We start from the raw sequence: 11854 nt of genomic DNA, 5'->3' as shown, positions 1-11854 counted from the left end.
TAAATATGGAGAAAGTAGATAGCTTTGTCTTGTTTCAGATATAGACTGAATTGCTTTTAGTTTCTCTCCATTTAGTTTGATGTTGGCTGTCAGCTTGTTGTATATTGCTTTTTTTAACTTTTAGATAAGTTTCTTGTATATCTCCTCTCTCTAAGATCTTTATTATGAAGGAGTGTTGGATTTTGTCAAAGGCTTTTTCAGCATCTAATGAGATGATCATGTGCTTTTTTCTTTCAGTTTATTTATATGGGGGATTTCATTGACAGGTTTTCATATTTTGAACCATCCCTGCATCCATGGCATAAAGCCAACTTGATCATGCATAAAGTCAACTTGATAATGGCGAATGATATTTTTTTTATGTGTTCTTGGATTCAGTTTGCCAGTATTTTATTGACGATTTTGCATCTTTTTCTTAGTTGCATCTTTGTGTTGTTTGGGAAAGTTCCTTCTGTTTCTATTGTGTGGAACAATTTGAGGAGTACAGGTATTAGCTCCTCGTGGAAGTTCTGGCAGTATTCTACTCTGAAACCATCTGGTCCTGGGTAGTTCTTGGTTAGAAGATTTTGGTGACTACTTCTATTTCCTTAGTGGTTGTAGGACTGTTTAAATTGTCTATCTTGCCTTGATTTAGTTTTAGTATGTGGTGCCTATTCAGAAAATTGTCCATTTCTTTTAGATTTTCCAATTTTGTGGAATACCTTAGAATTCTTTGAACTTCCTCAGTGTCTGTTCCCCTTTTCATTTCTGATTTTGTTAATTTGAATGTTCTCTCTCTGCCTTTTGGTTAGTTCAGATAAGGGTTTGTATATCTTGTTGATTCTCTCGAAGAACAAACTCTTTGTTTCATTGATTCTTTGTATTGTTTTCTTTGCTTCTATTTTAGTGACTTCAGGCTTTAGTTTGTTTATTTCCTGTCATCTACTCCTCCTGGGTGCGTCTACTTCTTTTTGTTCTAGAGCTTTCAGGTGTGCTGTTTATTGTTTTTTTCCTTTCCATGTGTTCCAATTTTTTTATTTTATTTTAGTTTTTTAAAAAAGAAGACAAGTTGGGTCCAGGTGCCAGCTCAGCCACATTCCTGACCAGCAGGGGCCCTGACTTCTAGCAGAGGGCCTTCTGTGGGGTGAGCTGGCTTCGGGCCGTGGCAGGGTCCCAGCGAGGAGGAGCTTGGGCGTTCCCCGACCCCACAGTCACCCAGGTCGCCCTGCAGTGCTGGCTACCCCCTCCCGCCTGCCATCCTGGCTCCCATCCAGCAGGGGCCCTGACTTCTAGCAGAGGACCATCTGTGGGGTGAGTTTGCTTCGGGCTGTGGCAGGGTCCTGGTGAGGAGGAGCTTGGGTGTTCCCCGACCCCACAGTCGCCCAGGTCGCCCTGCAGTGCTGGCTACCCCCTCCCGCCTGCCATCCCAGCTCCCATCCAGGTACGAATTCCTATATTTCTCCCTTCCCCCTGGGGACATAAAATTTCCCCAGCTCAGCTGCCTTGCGAGCTGGGCCTGGGCTGTAGGCGCAGCCCGGCTCAAGGCAGTTCCTGGGTCTTAAAGGCCTCCCTGAGGACAGGTGGACCAGGTGCCAGCTCAGCCACATTCCTGACCAGCAGGGGCCCTGACTTCTAGCAGAGGGCCATCGGAGGGGTGAGTTTGCTTCGGGCCTTGACAGGGTCCTGGTGAGGAAGAGCTTTGGCGTTCCCCGACCCCACAGTCGCCCAGGTCGCCCTGCAGTGCTGGCTACCCCCTCCCGCCTGCCATCCCAGCTCCCATCCAGGTACGAATTCCTATATTTCTCCCTTCCCCCTGGGGCCATAAAATTTCCCAAGCTCAGCTGCCTTGTAAGCTGAGCCTTGCATTGTAAGCGCATCCAGGAAAGAGGGAGTGCCTTTGCTTCAATAGCCTGCCTGAGGAAAGGTGGGAATTCTGTCAGTGAAGTCCCTGCCCAAGAAGGGAACCTGACCCGGTAACAGAAGTTCCAATAGAGAGCATTTGAAGTAAGAGATGGGCAGACGCCAAGGCAAGACCTCATCCAACAATCTGAAAAACAACATGAAAACACCAGATCCCAAGGACCCTACAACAGAAGGGCTTGAACACCTTAACCCAGAAGAAGTGGAAAAAAGTGCCATTATGAAAGCAATAGAGTCCCTTAAACAGGATATGAATAACTCCCTTAAAGAATTGGATGAGAAATATAACAAAAAGTTTGAAGAAATGAGTATAGAAATGGATGAGAAATATAACAAAAAGTTTGAAGAAATAAGTAAATCCGTGAATGAGACCCTGAGAAACCAAGAAAAAACAATCAAACAAGTAAAGAAACAGTGCAAGAATTGAAAACTGAAATGGAGGCAATGAAGAAAACACAAACGGAGAACCGGCTGGATATGGAAAACCTAGGTAAACGAACGGAGACTACAGAATCAAGCATAACCAATAGAATACAAGAGATAGAAGAACGAATCTCAGAATCTGAAGATACCATAGAGAAAATAAATGCTCTGGTCAAAGAAAACGGCAAATCCAACAAATTCTCTTCACAAAACATTCAGGAAATCTGGGACACAATAAAAAAAACCAAATCTAAGAATAATAGGGATTGAAGAAGGAGAAGAACTGCAGATCAAAGGCCCAGAAAATATATTCAACAAAATTATAGAAGAAAACTTTCCCAACCTAAAGAACGATATTCCTATGAAGGTTCAAGAAGCATACAGAACACCGAATAGACTGGATCAGAAAAAAACATCTCCTCGCCATATAATAATCAAAACACAAAACATAAATATTAAAGAAAAAAATTTAAGAGCTGCAAAGGAAAAAGGTCAAGTAACTTATAAAGGTAAACCTATCAGGCTTACACCGGATTTCTCTATGGAAACCATGAAAGCCAGAAGATCCTGGATAGAGGTACTGCAGAAACTAAGAGACCATGGATGCAAACCCAGACTACTATACCCAGCCAAGCTATTGTTCACTATCAACGGAGAAAACAAAATATTCCAGGATAAAAACAAATTTAAACAATACGTAGCTACTAATCCAGCCTTACAGAGAATATTAGAAGGAAAATCACTACCGAAGGAATCCAACATTCCCAACACGGCCTACAATAACTCGAACATCTAGCGACCATTCACAAGCACAAATCAAAGAAGAAAAACACATACACTCTACTACCTAAAAAAAAAAATGACCGGAGTCAACAACCACTGGTCATTAATATCACTTAATATCAATGGACTCAATTCACCTATAAAGAGGCACAGACTTAGAGATTGGATACGAAAACAGGATCCAACATTCTGCTGTTTACAAGAAACACACCTCAACCACAAAGACAGCCACCTACTCAGAGTAAAGGGTTGGGAAAAGGTTTTTCAAGCAAATGGACCTAAGAAACAAGTGGGTGTGGCCATTCTAATAATCTAACAAAATCGACTTCAAACTAAAATCAATCAGAAGAAATGGAGATGGACATTTCATACTCATAACTGGAACAATTCATCAGGAGGAAGTCTCAATCCTGAATATCTATGCTCCTAATATAAAGGCACCCACATATGTAAAAGAAACTCTTCTAGAACTCAAGGCGGTCATCAAACCACACACACTAATAGTAGGAGACTTCAACACTCCTCTCTCATCAATGGACAGGTCAATCAGACAGAAACCAAACAGAGAATTGAGAGATCTATTGGAGGTATTGAATCAAATGGACTTAACAGACATCTATAGAACACTCCACCCAAATAGGAAAGAATATACATTTTTCTCTGCAGCTCATGGAACCTTCTCGAAAATTGACCACATACTCGGTAACAAAGCAAACTTCCACAGATACAAAAAATATTAGTAACTACCTGTGTCTTGTCAGATCACCATGGACTAAAATTAGAATTCAACAACAATGCTCCCCCCAGGAAGCCAACAAACTCATGGAAACTGAACAGTCAACTACTAAATCACCCCTGGGTCAAGGAAGAAATAAAGAAAGAAATTAAACTCTTCCTTGAATTTAATGAAAACAAAGACACAACATACTCAAACCTATGGGACACTATGAAAGCAGTGCTAAGAGGAAAGTTCATAGCACTAAGTGCCCAATTAAAGAAAACGGAGAAAGCACACATTGGAGACTTAAGAGCACACTTGAAAGCTCTCGAAAAAAAAGAAGCTGATTCACCCAGGAGGAGTAGAAGACTGGAAATAATCAAACTGAGGGCTGAAATCAACAAAATAGAAACAGAGAAAACAATCCAAAGAATCAATGAATCAAAAAGCTGGTTCTTGGAGAAAATCAACAAGATTGACAAACCCCTATCCAAATTAATCAAACGGCAGAGAGAGAACATGCAAATTAATAAGATCAGAAATGAAAAGGGGGACATAACCACAGACACAGAGGAAATTCAGAGAATCATTAGATCTTACTATGAAAGTTTATATGCCACAAAGTTGGAAAATGTAAAAGAAATGGATATTTTTTTAGATAAGTACCATATACCAAAGTTGAACCAAGAACAGGTGAACAATCTAAATAGACCTGTTAGTCGCGAAGAATTAGAAGCTGTTATCAAAAATCTCCCTACCAAAAAAAGCCCAGGACCAGATGGTTTCAATGCAGAATTCTACAAGAACTTCCAGGAAGAGCTAATACCTATACTCCTTAATGTATTCCACAATATAGAAACAGAAGAGTCATTGCCTAACTCCTTTTATGAAGCTACAGTTACCCTAATACCAAAACCACACAAAGACACAACCAAGAAAGAGAATTACAGGCCAATCTCACTCATGAACATCGACGCAAAAATTCTCAATAAAATACTGGCAAACCGAATCCAAGAGCACATTAGAAAAATTATCCATTATGATCAAGTCGGCTTCATTCCAGAGATGCAGGGCTGGTTCAACATACGCAAATCTATCAATGTAATCCATCATATAAATAAACTGAAAGAAAAAAACCATATGATCATCTCACTAGATGCTGAAAAAGCATTTGACAAAATTCAACATCCATTTATGATAAAGGTGTTGGAGAGACTGGGGATACAAGGATCAGACCTAAATATAATAAAAGCAATATACAGCAAGCTGTCAGCTAACATCAAATTGAATGGAGAGAAACTCAAAGCCTTTCCACTAAAATCAGGAACGCGACAAGGCTGTCCACTCTCTCCATACCTCTTCAATATAGTGCTTGAAGTTCTAGCAATAGCAATAAGACAACATAAGGAGATCAAGGGGATTCGTACTGGAAAGGATGAAGTTAAACTTTCATTATTTGCTGACGATATGATAGTTTACGTAAGTGACCCCAAAAACTCTACCAAAGAACTCCTACAGCTGATAAACACCTTCAGTAACGTGGCAGGATACAAGATCAACTCCAAAAAATCAGTGACCCTCCTATACACAAAGGATAAAGAAGCAGAGAGGGAAATCAGAGAAGCATCACCTTTCATGATAGCCACAAATAGCATAAAATATCTTGGAGTTACTCTAACCAAGGAAGTGAAAGACCTATTTGACAAAAACTTTAAGTCTTTGAAGATAGAAATTGAGGAGGATACCAGAAAATGGAAAGACCTCCCCTGCTCTTGGATTGGGAGAATCAACATAGTAAAAATGGCAATTCTACCAAAAGCAATCTATAGATTCAATGCAATCCCCATCAAAATCCCATCAAACTTCTTCACAGACCTTGAGAGAACAATAATCAAGTTTATATGGCAAAACAAAAAACCCAGGATAGCCAAAACAATCTTATACAATAAAAGAACTTCTGGAGGCATTACCATCCCTGACTTCAAACTCTATTATAGAGCTACAATATTGAAAACAGCTTGGTATTGGCATAAGAACAGAGAAGTCGACCTATGGAATCGAATAGAAGACCCAGATATTAACCCACAAACTTATGAACACCTAATTTTCGACAAGGGAGCTAAAGGTATACAATGGAAGAAGGAAAGCATCTTTAACAAATGGTGCTGGCATAACTGGATGTCAATCTGTAAAAAAATGAAAGTAGATCCATATCTATCACCATGCACAAAAATCAAGTCCAAATGGATTAATGACATCAACATTAATCCGTCCACTTTGAACCTGATAGAAGAGAAAGTGGGAAGTAGTCTACAAGATATAGGCACAGGAGGCCTCCTCCTAAGTAGGACCCCAGCAGCACAGACAATAAGAGAAACAATGAATAAATGGGATCTACTGAAACTGAGAAGCTCTGTAAAGCAAAGGACACTGTCAGTAGGACAAAAAGGCTGCCTTCTGACTGGGAGAAGATCTTCACCAACCCCTCATCAGACAAAGGTCTGATCTCCAAAATATACAAAGAACTCAAGAAACTAGGCACTAAAACTCTAATTAACCCAATTAAAAAATGGGGTACTGAACTTAACAGAGAATTCACAACAGATGAACTTCGAATGGCCAGAAGACACTTAAGGTCATGCTCAACCTCCTTAGCGATCAGGGAAATGCAAATCAAAACCACTTTGAGATACCATCTTACACCTGTTAGAATAGCTAAAGTCAAAAACACCAATGATAGCCTATGCTGGAGAGGATGTGGGGTGAGGGGAACACTCATCCATTGTTGGTGGGAATGCAAACTCGTGCAGCCACTGTGGAAATCAGTGTGGCGGTTTCTCAGGAAACTGGGAGTCAACCTCCCTCAGGACCCAGCAATTCCACTCTTGGGAATATACCCTAAAGATTCCCTAACATACTACAAAAGCATTTGTTCTACTATGTTCATAGCAGCACTATTTGTAATAGCCAGAACCTGGAAACAGCCGAGGTGCCCCTCAATAGAAGAATGGTTAAAAAAGGTGTGGAACATATACACATTAGAGTTTTACTCAGCGGTAAAAAACAATGACATCTTGAATTTTGCATGCAAATGGATGGAAATAGAAAACGCTTTACTGAGTGAGGTAAGCCAGACCCAAAAAGAGGAACAAGGTATGTATTCACTCATAAGTGGATTCTAACCATAATTAAAGGTCTTTGAGCCTATTATTCGTGATCCTAGAGAAGCTAAATAAGAAGATGAACCTGATGAAGATTATTTAGCTATCCACCAGGAGGTAGGAAATAGACAAGAGTGCCAGGTAACCTCGGGTGCATGGGGGGGTGGGAGGGTTGATGGAAGAGGAGAGTGTTAGAGAGAAGGGAGTAGGGGAGGAACGGGGAAAGCTCGGTGGCCTGGGATGGGGGGGGGGAGGGAGGAAGGATGAATATGGGATCAGGGAAGAATATTTTTCAACTAAGGGAGTCATTTTAGGGTTTACAGGAGACTTGATTATATATGGGATCCCAGGTCCAAAAAGAGATCCCCCAGATTGTTCTCTGGACAGAGGAGAGGGTGCCTGAATCGGCCGTGGCCCATAACCATACTGATGTATATTTTGCTTATCACCATAGATCCTTCATCTGGCGAAGGACGGCGATACAGACGGAGACCCACATTGGAGCACCGGACTGAGCCCCGCGAGGTCCAAATGAGGAGCAGAAGGAGGAAGAACATGAAAAACGAAATCAGTACTGCGAGGGATGCTATCACCCACTGATACAAGGGAACGGATCTAATGAGAGTTTACCAAGGCCAGTTGGACTAGGACTGAACGAGGAGGTGATCTAACCAGATTCTCGGAATTTGGCCGGATTCTCTGACTGTGGCTGGCCCGAAGTCTTTCTGAAAAGCCATTGACTATGATACTGGGACCTGTTTCCTCTGCATATACTGGATTTTGGGGATCCAGTCTGTTTGGACACTCACCTTCCTGGACCTGGAGGGAGGGGGAAGGAACTGGAACTTCCCACAGGGCAGGAAACCCTGACTACCCTAAGGGACGAAGAGGGAGGAGGAGAGGGAGTGGGGGGAGTGGGAGGGTGTTGGGAAGAGGGGCGGAAATGGAAACTTTTATAATTTAATAAAATTTAGTTTAAAAAAAAAGAAGACAAGCTACCTTTTTCCATTTTACATACCAATCCCAGTTCCCACTCCCTCCCCTCCTCCCATTCCTTCCACCTATCCCCTCATCCTACCCCCATCCACTCCACAGAGAGAATAAGGCACATCGCTTTGGGGAAAGTCCAAGACCCTCCTTACTATATGTAGGCTGAGCAAAGTATCCATCCAAAGAGAATAGGTTACCAAACATCCAGTACAAGCAGTGGGGATAAATCCTGGTGCCACTGCCAGTGGCCCTGTAGTCTGTCCCAACCATACAACTGTCACTCATATTTTGGTCCTATGCTGGTTCCTTCCCTGTCCGGCAGGAGTTGGTGAGCTCCCATTAGCTCAGGTAAACTGTTTCATTGGGTGTACCCATCACGGTCTTAACCTCTTTGCTCATATTCTCACTCCTCCCACTCTTCAACTGGACTTTGGGAGCTCAGCCCAGTGCTCTGCTGTGGGTCTCTGCCTCTATTTCCATAAATTGCTGGATGAAGCTTCTATGGTGACATTTAAGATATTCATCAATCTGAGTACAGGGCAAGGCAAGTTCGGATAACCTCTCCTCTATTGCTTAAGGTTTTAGCTGGGATCATCCTTGTGGATTCCTGGGAATTTCTCTAGTGCCAGGTTTCTTGCTAGCCCCATAATGGCTCCCTCAATCAAAATGTCTCTTTCCTTGCTCTAATCTCTGCCCTTCTTCCATCTCAACTATCCTGTTCCTTCAAGTTCTCCTCCAGCCTCCTCTTCTCCCCTTCTCTTCCCCTCCCACCTTCCCCTCTCCCCCCACACCCATGCTCCCAATTTTGTCAGGCAATCTTGTCTATTTCCCCTTTCCAAGGTTCAGCTTGTTACTTAGCTTCTCTAGGATCATGAACTATAGGCTCAATATCCTTTTCTTTACAGCTAGTATCCACTTATGAGTGAATACATACCATGTTCATCTTTCTGAGTCTGGGTTACTTCACTCAGGATGGTTTTTTTTTTCTATTTACATCCATGTGCATGCAAATTTCAAGATGTCATTGTTTTTTCCTTCTGAGCAGTACTCCATTGTGTAGATGTGCCACATTTTCTTTATCCATTCTTCTGTTGAGGAGCATCTAGGTTGTTTCCAGGTTCAGGTGTGTTGTTAAGTTGCTAGTGTGAGGTTTCTTCAAGTTTTTTATGTAGGCACTTATTGCTATGAACTTTCCTCTTAGCACTGCTTTCATAGTGTCCCATAGGTTTGGGTATGTTATGCATTTATTTTCATTGGATTCTAGGAAGCCTTTAATTTCATTATTTCTTCCTTGACCCAGGTGTAATTCAGTTGAACACTGTCCAATTACCATGAGTTTGTAGGCTTTCTGTGATTAGTCTTGTTGTTTAATTCTAACTTTAAGCCATGGTGATCCAATAAGGTAAAGTGGGTTATTCCAGTTTTTTATATCTGTTGAGGTTTGCTTTGTGACCAAGTATGTGGCCAATTTTTGAGAAGGTTTCATGAGGTGCTGAGAAGAAGGTATACCATTTTGTGTTTGGGTGAAATGTTTATAGATGTCTATTATGTCCATTTGAGTGATGATTGTTAGTGCATTTGAGTGACATCTGTTAGCTCCCTTATTTCTCTGTTAAATTTCTATCTGGAAGACCTGTCTATTGGTGATAGTGGGATATTGGAGTCTCCTACTATTAGTGTGTGGGGTTTGGTATGCAATATAAATTTTCGTAATGTTTCTTTTACATATGTGAGTATTCGTGTGTTTAGGGCACAGATATTCAGAATTGAGACTTCATTTTGATGGGTTGTTCCTGCGATGAGTATGAAATGTCCTTTTCCATCTCTTTTGATTGATTTCAGTTTGCAATCTATTTTGTTAGATATTAGGATAGCTACACCCACTTGTTTCTTAGATCCATTTTATTGGAAAATCTTTTCCCAACCCTTTACTCTGAAGTGATGTCTGTCTTTGAGGTTGAATATGTTTCTTGTTTTCAGCAGATGGATGGATCCTGTTTTGATATCCATTTTGTTAACCTGAGTCTTTTTGTAGGTGAATTGAGTCCATTGATATTAAGAGATATTAATAACCAGGAATTGTCTATTTCTGTTATTTTTCAGTGGTAGTGCCTGTTTGTTTCCATTTGGGGGGGGAGGTTACCAGTGTGAGGTTTGAGGTTGTCTGTTGCCTGTGTTTTCGTGGGTGCAGCAAACTTCCTGGGGTTAGAGTTTTCCCTCTAGTACTTTCTATAAGGCTGAGTTTGTGGATAGGTATTATTTTAATATGGCTTTGTCATGGAATATCTTGTTTCTTCCATCTATGGTGATTGAAAACTTTGCTGGGTATAGTAGTCTGGGCTTGCATCCGTAGTCTCTTAATGTCTCCAGCACATCCATCCTGGACCTTCTGGCTTTTAGAGTTTCCACTGAGAAGTTGGGTTTAATTCTGATGGGTCTGAATTATATGCTACTTGGCCATTTTCCTTTGCAACTCTTCATATTTGTTCTTTATTCTTTCTTTATTCTGTATGTTTAGTGTTTTGATTATTATACAGTGAGGGATCTTTTTTTTCTGGTCCAGTCTATTTGGTATTCTGTAAATTTTTTGTACCTTCATAGGCATATCCTTCTTTAGGTTGGGAAAGTTTTCTTCTATGATTTTGTTGAATATATTTTCTGTGCTTTTTAGTTGTGCTTATTCTCCTTCTTCTGTCCCTTTTATTCTTAGGTTTGGTCTTTTCATGGTGTTCCAGATTTCCTGGATATTTTGTGTTAAGGATTTAACATTTTCTTTGACCGATGAATATATTTCTCCTATCATATCTTCAACTCCTAGATTCTCTCTTCCATCTCTTGTAATCTGTTGATTATAGCTGCATCTGTAGTTCCTATTCGTTTACTCAAATTTTCCCTTTCCAGAATTCCCTCAGTTTGTGTTTTCTTTATTGACTCTATTTCAATTTTCCAGTCTTAAATTGTTTGAATTGTTTGCTTCACCTGTTTTATTTTTTTTACTTGGTTTCTTAGCTTTCTTTAAGAGATTTACTGATTTCTTCCAATTTTTATGTTTGTCTTTCCCTCAATTTTATAAAGGGAATTTTTCATTTCCTCTTTAAGGGTCTCTATCATCTTCAGAAAGTTATATTTAAGGTCATTTTCTTTCGCTCCTTTGGGGTAGGATGTTCAGTTCTTCCTGTTTTAGGACTACTAGATTCTGGTGCCATGTTGCTGGATGTGTTCTTACACTGCAGTCTGCCCATCTCTTCCTCCAGTGGGTGCAGGTGGTACCTGTGCTTCACAGGATCCTCTTCCTCCAACTGGTGAAAGTGGGGCCTGTGGCTTAGGTTGTTGCCCTTCCTTCAGGTGCAGGCAAGTCTGTGTCTCTAGTGGACAATGATGTGGTTCTGGGACTCCTCCAGTGTCTGCGGGGGCCAAGGCTCTCTCCAGGGGCAGTCAGGTACAAGACTCCAGTGGTCACAAATGCTCTACCAGGCAGTCAGGGCCAAGGCTCTGGTGGTCATAGATGTTGTAGAAGTTTGGTGTGCATGTGGGAAGGAAGCTCCTGGGTCTCTGGGGTTTGGTGGGTACAGTGGGGCACAGGATGGGCCTCCGGTGACTAGGATCCAGGGCCTAGAGAGCAGAGTCCTACAACAGGGAACCCAGACACTCACCTCTATGGGGCAGTCTGCAACGTGACTTTTTATAAATACAAGTTTTTATAAATAAGTTAAGTAGCATCCAGATCAGCTACTACTCTATATACTACTAAAGTTAATCTTTGCAAAATATTAGAGGTAGATTTCTCCTGCACTTTGTTTGATTTTTGTGAAGGAGACAGATCTTTTCCCTGGCTCCTCAACCTTATCCCAGGCCCTTAATGCCGCTAGATGCCCCTGCA

Source organism: Myodes glareolus, chromosome 2 (genome assembly GCF_982192425.1).
Source record: "Myodes glareolus chromosome 2, mMyoGla1.1, whole genome shotgun sequence".
Lineage (NCBI taxonomy): Eukaryota > Metazoa > Chordata > Mammalia > Rodentia > Cricetidae > Myodes > Myodes glareolus.
This window is presented reverse-complemented; position numbering follows the sequence as displayed.